The following is a 10,272-nucleotide window of genomic DNA, read 5'->3' as shown; positions in this document are numbered from 1 at the left end:
CCATCCTTCCACTGTCGAGCTTGTGAAGAAGGCGAGGCTTTGCTAAGTGCAGACAGATCTGATTTTTTTTCCTTCCAAAGGAGAAAATAAACACACAAAGTCTTAGACAGACTTCAGTACAGTGGTGGTGGTGGGGTGGGGTCTGCAGAGCAGGACCAGTGGTGCAGGAGGGGAAAGAGAGAAAAAGGAAAGGGAAAATGACCTCTGGAATCGATTTGGCATGGGTTGAAGCCAAGGCTAAAACTGTGCGCGGCGAGGCTCCGCTGAGGCTGCTTGTTGATTTGTAAATCTATTCATCTCTGACAAAAAATTAGGCACAGAAATGAAGTGGTAAAAATGTGAAGCTCCATGTTGATTCGAGCACTTAACGCCTGCAGAAGTTGTGCAAGTTTTGGTTGCCAGCTACTGGAAGAGCGGCTGATTTTATGCAGAAGAGCCAGCCGATGATGTCCCATGTTCCAAAAAAAAAAAAAAGGAAAGAAAGAACAAGAAAGAGGGGCAGTCAGCACCTGATGCACGCTTCAGATCATCTTTGTGGGATCGCCTGGAGGGTCACTTCACTGGGATGCTCTTGATTTGGACACGCATGGTGGGGACGTGGATTTATAATGCAGGTTTTGGTGCCCGGCCCAGGGGGCATAGCATCACTGCCTGCCTGCTCCCCCTGCTGCGCCCGCTCCCCCGTCCTCCAGGGTGAGACATCACTCGGCGGGGGTCAGCAGCAATCTGATTCAGGAAGCACTGCAGGGGAGGAGGGGGGTGGCGGGTGGGTTGGAGGAAAACTGGGGAGCGGAGGTAGGTGTGGGCGAGTGGGGGGATTACCCACAAGTCTTTGGGTTTGGCATATCCAGAGTTAGGGCAGCCTGAATCAGCAGGAGGGGGACAGATCATAACCCCCTGCTGGCTGCTGCCTCAAATATAAAGCTAATGCTTGGCCACTCCAACTGGATGACAAACACATTATAGAAGGGAGAACGAGGGAGGAGGTGGTGGAGGAGGAGGAGGGTGGTGGTAATGGGCAGAGGGAGAGCAGCTCTACTTAAGTATGATCGTGTGTTTGAAATAGATAGGAAACAAGCCAGTCTCTGCTGTTACCATGGCATTCTATGACAGTCACCAGCCATAGGTTACTTAGTTTCTATGGGTAACAGTCCGTGCTGCACTTCACATCCACCGTGACACTGAACCTACAGATATCGCCCACCGAATCTCAGCAGCTCACAAGAAAGAAAGAAAGCCTCCCCTGCATCATTCAAAACATCCACACGCACCCCGGTTGTTTCCCCCCCCTCTCTTTACCATGATGATTTCAATGATTTTGGGGGTGGGGGTGGTCTGCTGAGATCTAAAGTGAGGAGAGAGCTTAACAGAATAGTCCAAGGTCGAGCCCAAACTAATCAGGCTCCTCATTTCCCTGGATGAAGTAATGAAGTAGAACGCTGACCCCTGGCTGACCCTGGGAATCTGTAGCAGCAAACTGGCCTGGAGACCAATTAGGCAAAAGTAAACGGAAATATTAAAGCACGGCATTCATTTTTTAATAAATATAATCCCAGACTCACACACTCACACACACACACAGACACAAAAGCAGCTTCAAAGCTCAAAGAAGGGCTTGATGTCTTACAGACTGTCAGGGAAACTTAAATCTTGCAGGGTAAGAAGCTTCTTTTTCTCCCCCCCTCTGAAGACCAGGGTTGATTACAACCTGGTTAGCTCTCCTAATTATCTCCTGCACTTGAGCTTTTTTAATGATTTCCATGATTCAATTACCCCTAACTGAATTCCTGTCTTCAATCAATTAAAGCCAAAGCTGCGCACTCATCCATCTTCCAATCAGGACACCGGGAATCCCTCCATCCATTCTCATTTGAGGCGAGAGAGCGGGTCAGACAATTAACAGAGTTTGCATCCATCCATGTCTCTTTCCCCCCACCTCTCTCCTACTTCTAACCACCGCTTTCAGTCAGTTTAAGTGTGGTTTAACTTAAACTATAAATAACTAACTATTAATAGGCACTGGCAGGAGGCTCCTGCCAACAAACAAACGCTGCTCTTGTAAACGTGTTCTGCTGCGAAACCCTGAAGAAATACACCATCGCCTTTCATCCGAGAACCTCTTTGTCCCGCTCCACTCTGCTGGCTGTTGTGTTGCCTAATGTGAAGGTGAGTGGAGTGACAGCGGCCTTCTTCGCCTCTCAGGAACGTTCCTGACCGCACAAAGACGCCCACACTTTTTGGCACCATCTGCTGGAACCCTGAGAAACATGGAGAAGAAATCATGCTTATTTGTAACAATAACAATAAAAAGCAGGTGTGGAGGTGGGGGGAGAATTTCTTCCTGTTCCTTTTTTTGTTTTTTGACATCTTAATTGCATACCTGCTACTTTTTGCCAGAAAACTTTGATTGATGAATGCTTGCAGCTAAATTAGAAGTAGAAGAAGAAGAAGCATAGAAATGGTTGCCAAGGTGCCCAGATAGTCATTTAACCCTCATTGGTTGAGAGGGAAGCCAAGGGCAGCGGCAGCCTTTTCACATGCTGCTCTTTCCATCCCCATTATCTCCTCTGTCTCATCCCCGCGACCTTTGGTTTCCTTGAAAGGCTTTTGCATTCTTTTAAAATGAAAATACCAAACGGTGCTCTTTCTGCGCAGACGCGCGGGATGGTGCTGCAGATTAGGTTTGATGTTTTATCGTCATGGCGGCTCGCTCTTCAGGAAAAAAGAAAAATCATTTAACAGCAGTGCCAACTGCAGAGAGCAGAGCATTGGGGAGTGTTTTGGTCACGTTTAACATCGGGGAAGATCAAACACAAACGGAGGCCTGCTAGACTGCAGCGGCCTTGCGTGGGAATCCCACCATGATGAAGTCTGTGGCAGAACCACGGCCCCAAACGTCCCCATCAGCATCATGTTACTGGGAGGCTTCAGATGTCTTCATTCAGAGGGAAGCCTCGAGTACGTCTTTCCTCAGAGTCTTAGCTTTTTTTTTTCTTTTTTTTTTTGTCCTTTTGGATGGCAGCGCACATTCCCTGGCACGATTTTCAATAGTGCTCCCCCTGGGGTAGCAGGGGAATGGCTATCTCTACAATTACACTGACAGCTCTTTTCTAAAGTGCACTTGATTTATTTGATTTAGCTAAGATTAATGGTCCTCCCACCAAGCAGGCCTGGCTGAGATGCGCAGCACAACACAGACTTCACCGCTGCAGATGCACAGGTGTATGCCAGCACTGGTGTACTGGAGATCTGTATATATTTATACACATATGCACGAAAAGTCACAAATCCATGACCACTCTGATCCAATCTGGGTTTTTTTGACCTACGTCGCATTTGAAAATGATAACAGTAGACATCCACTAAAGAGTCCAGAACTGCCAAAATAAATCTAATTATTTAAAGAATTGTTATTTTAACTCATATATAATCATATTTACCTTTCTAGTTTTAAAAATATTGCAAAAACAATAACAAAGCAATTAATGTTGGATGCTTTTATGTATTCAAAAGCATATCACTGCAACATATAAATATGTAATGTATTAAAATATACTTATTTTTTAAAAATATTTTGCAATCAATGCAAAGCTGAATCTTGAAAACCAGAGAAGCAGTCTGACAAAGTGAGCTTAAAGAAATTAAAAAAGCAAAACATGGGGCCAAGATTGAAAGAAAGAGATGTGAAGTAAAATCAGTGACATTTATCAGTCTGGAAAGGGTTACAAAGCTATTTCTAAGGCTTCAGGACTGCAGTGAAGCACAGTGAGAGCCATCATCGTCAAATGGAGCGGTGGTGAACGGGAGTGACCGGCCTACCAAAATTACTCCAAGAACGCACTGATGATTCATCCAGGAGGTCAGAGAGGAATCCAGAACAACATCTTTAAGAACTGCAGGGCTCACATGTCTCAGTTAAGGTCAGAGTTCATGATTTAACAATAAGAAAGAGTCTGGACAAAAACGGCCTCCGTGAGAGTTCAAGGAGAAAACCACTGCTGACCAAAAAGAACACAAAGGCTCGTCTCACATTTACCAAAAGACTTTTGGGAAAATATTCTGTGGACTGATGAGACAAAGGTTTAACTTTTAGGAAGCTTTAAGTCCTGTTACAGTATGCCTTAAAACTAACACAGTATTTCATTAAAAGAACATTATAGCAACAGTCAAACACGGTGGTGTTAGTGTGATGGTCTGGGGCTGTTCTGCTGCCTCAGATTCACTGGCGTAACTGATTGAACCGTGAATTCTGCTCTACCAGAAAATCCTGAAGGATGATGTCCGGCCATCGGTTCATGCCCTGAAGCTGGAGTCAGTTATTGCACCTCCTTCAGTCAAGGATGGCACCACCAGTTCTTGGATTTTGGGGGCAATTACTTTTCTACTTAGGCCACGGTAGGTTTGGATAGCTTTCTTTCCCTTAATAATTGTAATCATTATTTAAACTGCATTTTACATTTTCTTAGCTGATCTTTATCTGAACATTAAAAATGTTCTTGATAAACATGTGTGACAATCGAGGGGACAAATACCTTTTTCTCCAGCAATACTGTGCATTTTAAAACTGTAAGCTCTCCTATTGTAGCTGCTGTTGGCTGTATCCATACATTTTTAAGAAACTACTGCTCATCTGCAGACCTGCCGGAGACTCCGTGGGCTGAAACACTGTGAATGAATGTGTCAGCAGTATGAGCCGTGCTGGCCTCTGAAGCACCTGTCACACATGCAGGTGAGATGTTTTTCAGTAAGCTGTTTCTTTGTGTTTTTAACTAGATTTCATTGCTGTACTGGCACGCCAGCGCTGTGACAGGAGTGATTTCATTTTTGTGTGTTTTTGTTTTTTAATTTATGGTTTGATCTTATTTTCTGACTCCGAATTTCAAAAACAGACACGTGTTCCAGAGACACCTCCCCCACCACCGTGTGCCAGGAAAAGCTTTGTGTGGCTAGCTGGCTGACAGTTGCCAGGCCAGTGGTCCGGTACAGTCCAGTGCTCCTGGCACTGACGCCTGCCCATCTGCCTGAGTTGACACGTTCGCTCCCACACCACTTGTCCAGGAGGACAAAATGTGCTACGTTGTCCTGGCAAAGCTCCCTGAAATGTCAACCTGGCGTAACAAACCCATGCTGTCCCCTTGGCCCTTGTAGGCCTGGTAGTGTTGGTGGGGCGCTGCCCTGGATCAAGCAGGGAGCCAGAAACATGCCAAGGTAACAACAACTGCTGATCGACTGCCGGGGCGCTACCATCTTGTCCAGTGTGGATCGAGTTTGCTCAGGATGGCTGTTCTCATTATGGGCCCTGAACCTTGTAAAACCTGGCGTTTCCTCGGCTGAAAGAGGGCAGCTGGAAGGAAAGGAGGCAAACCATTCCTTTAAAAACCATTATGAATAAAACCCATTTGTGACTTGGCATCTCCTTTTTTTTTTTCCTTTACAAGCAAAAGACAAAGGATGGAGAGGAATAACACGCGGAACATGTTCTCCGTTGTTCAAGCAGATGGTCTTGGAGGTGCTGCGAGGGTCTGATGTTGGCTGACTCTGTCCCGCAGCCCCCTCAGGGCAGCAACTGTGAGTGGTCATTAACACAGGGAGCAGTCCATGCCAGCAGAGAGGGGAGGCTAGAAGTAGTTAACAACCACTATCCAGTTAAATCCTCTTTCTCCGTGCTAAACATGAGCAACTGCAGCCTTCCTACTGGCTGCCAAGGCTGAAAAAGCAGCACATCATGTAAGACCTTTAGAAAAAAAAAAGACATTGTTTGGAAAGCACAAAGGAACAGAGCGGGAAAAGGTGTATTTCTACGGCACTGTGCCTCATCGCTCACTTGTGCTGAATCTAAGGTTACAGCCGGGGCTGTCTGGCAGTTATCCATACACAGTGAATCATGCCGTTCAGTGTGTGCGCGTGTGTGCGTGCTTGTGCGCGGTGAAGCTGTGGACAGGTATGACAGGGCTGACCTCCACGTGTTGCCAGAGAGAGTGTGTGGCCCAGTGTTACCTGTCATAACATGGGCTGCCTCGAGCCCCGGAACACCAGCCTGACCAGGCCACTGGGCAGCCAGAAATAATAGAGACTGGCAAGAGGGCAATGAGGGGTCACACAGACGGGGGGAGGAGGTGGTGGCGGTGGGCGGAGGGGAAGGACAGGGACATATGACAGGAGGACTTGCAGAAGCATGAAGGCAGGAGAGCGAGAGAGAAGGATGGAGTGAAGAAGAATTTACTCCAGCGAGGAGGATTGGTAAGGATAATGATGCGGCGGGGGGTGGGGGGGCAAGCGGGTCAATCAAGTAGCGGAGAAGAGGACAAAAGAGAGGAAGGCGAGGGGGGCGGCTACTGTTCTCGCTCCACACCGCCTCTGTGGAGAGTTAAAAAAAATCACGTGTGAAGGCGGTGACAGTCGCCCTCTCCCACCCCCCACCCACCCACCCAAACAAGAAAAATAAGCCTCGCTTATGAGAAGCTGGTCCACGCCTCGCCTCGCTTCTCATTTGTTTTGGAAGCCAGTTTATCTTCGCGAGTATGATATTCTCGAGGTGCAGCCACTCGCCTGCAGAGATGGAACAGCTGAATTCACTTAGGCAGGCTTTGGCCAGCAATTAAAGTGCCGGATTAAGAGTGATTGCATTTTGTGTCCTGAGGAGGCGCTGCCTGCCATCTTGAGAGGTCTCATTAATATGGCTGCCGTAGGCTGTGCTGAGCACTGCCACAGGCAGTTAAAAAATAATGGAGACATTATCAACCTTAATGTCTTGTACCTGGAGTGGGGAAGATTTTATAATCACTATTGTGATGGGCCACAGGCTGCCAGTTGTGCAAAAGGGAAAGGTTGGATGAAGATAACCCTTTTTTCTGACCAGACCCCTGTGTGGGTTTTTTGATCAGCCACTACACATGGGGAGCCTGAGCAGCTGGATTTCATTAATTGAGTGCTGGCAGCGTTCTGCTCTGGCGGCAGGGGTGAGTCACACTGGTGGGATTGGTCTCTCTCTCCCTGATATCATCTTCCAACCATAACTACAAATAATTATTCACTCAAATCCATTACCGGGGGTCAATCAAGTTCCCCAATCAGTTCTAAAGTCCAATTACTGGCGCCAAGGCTCTATTCGCGCCTTCCTGCAGATGAAGGCCTTAGCCCACAGGCTGCCCAGTAAATTACACATAGCAAACAGAGGAGCGTGTGGGAGAGCGAGCCTCCTCAGGTGCGTAATAAAGCAGAGGTACACAGTGGTCTCTCCCTGGGGCATTCTGACCGTGCCAGCCGGCAGACTTCACCAGGTTAAATAGAATTAGCCCATGCAATGAGATGCACTTTGAATACCAAACCACCACGTCTCATCACTCCACAGGCTGGAGAGCACGCCCAGCGCAGCCCAGCATTAACATCCATCTCAGCAGCTGATATAATAAGACGTGTCGCCATGAGGGTCTTCTTATGAAGAGGCTGCACAGTGACCCACCGGAGCAGCATAATGAGTGGGGTGCTACATCTGCAAGCAAAGCGGGGGAAGCGAGGGGGCTCCTCGCATCGTTTTTGTGGCTGTCTCAAAAGTCGAGTCCCGAGCCTGGAGGAAATGCTTCTCTTTCTCTCTCTCACACACACTCATCTGTCACTACAGAGGGACAGCAGTGCAGCCAGGCGAGTCAGAGCGGCCGGGTTGGCAACGAGGCAGTCAGCTCGAGTGTGTGCGACAGGGGATGGATGGATGGCTCGTATGTATGTACAAGATGTGTAAGCGGTGAGCCGGACGGATGTTCGTGTGTGTAAGAAGGGGAAGAAAAGAAAACAAAAAAATAAAACAAGAGAGAATGGAGAGGGGGAGGAGGAGGAAGGTGGGCGAGTGTGATGTTATGTGCTCGTGTGTGAGGAGGAGAGCAAACATAGAAGAGATGGCTGAGGCTTTGTGGATCAGCAGCCCATGACCGGCTGTCACACTACACATAGACACACACACACACACACATCTCCAAAAATGTGGCTGGTAGCAGGGCTGACATTTCCCTCTGTCAGGCTTCCCTCACGCTCTGATCTGAGCAGAAAACAAACTACTACGCTGATGCATCCTACAAGAGGAGAAACATGTGTGCCTCTCTGCGCTACAGTACACCCGCTCTGTTTACTGACATGTGTTGTAGCCTCATTTTTCAGCATTCGGGCTCTGAGGTTTTTTCTTGGAGGGGGTTAAGCTGAGTTTTTAGGCAACAATCACAACAGTTCTTAGTTTGCTCTTTAACCAAGGAAGGCATTTTGACTTCAGACTGCTGACACAATGAAACGCTGTGAATGTAAGCCCCCCCCCCTCCTCTATTAAACATGAAAAAAACAACCAGTAAAAGAAAACCTCATCAAAGAGCCTGTCTCTGTCCTCTGCTTACATTCAAGAGATCCGGCAAAATGCTAAACACATGTGGACGGGCCCTGTGTTTGGGCTAAGATGGCTGAACATGATCCGGCAGCATTTGAGTTAATCTTCCTTAGTGAAACCGCATGGTGTTGTTTACACTGGAGACAACTGTGTGTATATGCATGGATGTGTGTGTGTGTGTGTGTGTGTGTGTGCGCGTGGAGGGAGTCCAGAGCTGCAGAACTCACTGTTCCCTTTTGCAAAGCCAGAGCAGTTACAGTGTGTATGTGTTTGTGTCAGCATGATGGAGGAGATGGGTGTTACTCAGACCTAATGAATCCATCTGCATTCAAGGGGCATTCTTCCTCTCACACGCAGGCGGGAGCAAACGAGCAGCGACCTGGGAGCCCGTCCAGCGGTTGGTGGGGGCTTTCGCAGTATTTCCAAAGCAGACTAGAAAGTACAAGCACAGATTAGCACTGAATTCACCCTGTTTTTTTCCTTTGAGGAGGTTGAGAAAGCTGTACAATCACACACTCAGCCCTCCTGCTCTGTACTGTACCAAGCTTGGCTCCTTTCTGCTTTTCAGTGAGGATTGAGAGAGAGGGGGGGAAAAAAAGCAGAGGATGGTTGTGTACAGAGAGCTGGGTCTACAGTACCTCGAGCTCGACCTCGAGGAGAGTGGCAGCTGTTGATGTCCTCACCTCTGAGTGACCCGGCACCCTAGGCAACCTCGATGAAGAATGGATGGAGGGCAGGAGGCGGGGGCGCTAAGAAAGGGAGGGCGGTTGGCACTGAGGGTTCAGTCATTAGGATAATGAACCCACAGCTGAGTGGGATTTGGGAGACCTCTAGTGGCTGAAGAAAGCACAAACTTACATTTACAGAACACTGATGGTACGATAAAGATTATTTACATAGTGTATAAAAGCAAATCCAGTTCTTAGTGACCTGGAGGAAATGAATCACGCCTTCTTGATCTTGTGACTGCTTCAAACTACATCTGCCGGCTTTTAAAGGTGAGATATTTCAGGCATAAGTCAGATGTGCCATTTTGGTTACATAACAGTGATTCTTCCACACTAGCAGAAAGACAATATCTAAAATACAAATTCAGGAGCTTATTGTACTTTTTCTCATTTATGCAAATGTGTGCATATTTAATGAGAACATCTCATTTGCATATGATATCCATGGTGATACGTTTTATTTGAAAACCATAAATATTAGTTTTTCAGTGACGTGACATTACAACAAGCTTGAAAGGCCACATTCGGAGTAATTGTGTTTATTCCAAGCAAGAAATCTCCAACTCAGCTCTTACATGAAACTTCGTTTATATTTCTAAAGCTGCTTTTTTTTAAACAGATGGATTTTATTTATACAGCATTCAGACACTGATTTATGAACATTTATTCATATTTTTCTGGTTTATCAAATGATAAAAACAGATTTTATAAAGACTCTAATGACCTTGGCTTTAGTCATCGTCCAATTCGATTTATGATCTGCAAAACTATGCCAATAACAGGGGTGACAATGCCTCATCAAAAATACACTTTCATAAAACTTGCAATACAGAGCATTAGACAGACCGGAAATTTTCATGGTGATCTAAACAGTTTTCTCTCTGTAGTCACCTGTAGCGTTTCTCCTCTATTGATCCTGTAAGTAAGAAATAACTACAAGTTTAAACAAATTAACCACTTTTTTTTTTTTTATCACTTATTCAATTCAGGGTCTTGTTTCTCCCACAAAAAGAAAATTATTTGAAAAGGTAGAGATGAGTGAAAATTTCAAGTTATTATTGCAAAATGTTGACTTAATGAGTCAAACTTCTGGGTGAGTTGAAATTTTGACTAATAGATGACTTGTTTTATCTGCCCAGTGGCAGAAACAAGCTTCCGTATGCTTGTCTTTTTGGG

The 10,272-nt window shown here is 46.4% G+C and overlaps 1 long non-coding RNA gene across 1 annotated transcript; it reads left to right on the top strand.

Annotated features, from left to right (window-relative positions):
- The first annotated feature begins 1,812 nt into the window (after positions 1-1,812).
- On the top strand, positions 1,813-6,075 carry LOC113023408 (uncharacterized). The gene is made up of 3 exons (XR_003272573.2): positions 1,813-4,395; positions 4,637-4,729; positions 4,890-6,075. It is a non-coding gene; the product is annotated as an uncharacterized LOC113023408 (long non-coding RNA).
- Positions 6,076-10,272: the final 4,197 nt, after the last annotated feature.

Source organism: Astatotilapia calliptera, chromosome 6 (assembly GCF_964374335.1).
Source record: "Astatotilapia calliptera chromosome 6, fAstCal68.1, whole genome shotgun sequence".
NCBI lineage: Eukaryota > Metazoa > Chordata > Actinopteri > Cichliformes > Cichlidae > Astatotilapia > Astatotilapia calliptera.
The sequence above is the reverse complement of the archived record's forward strand: the minus strand, read 5'-3'. Positions and strand labels throughout refer to the sequence as shown.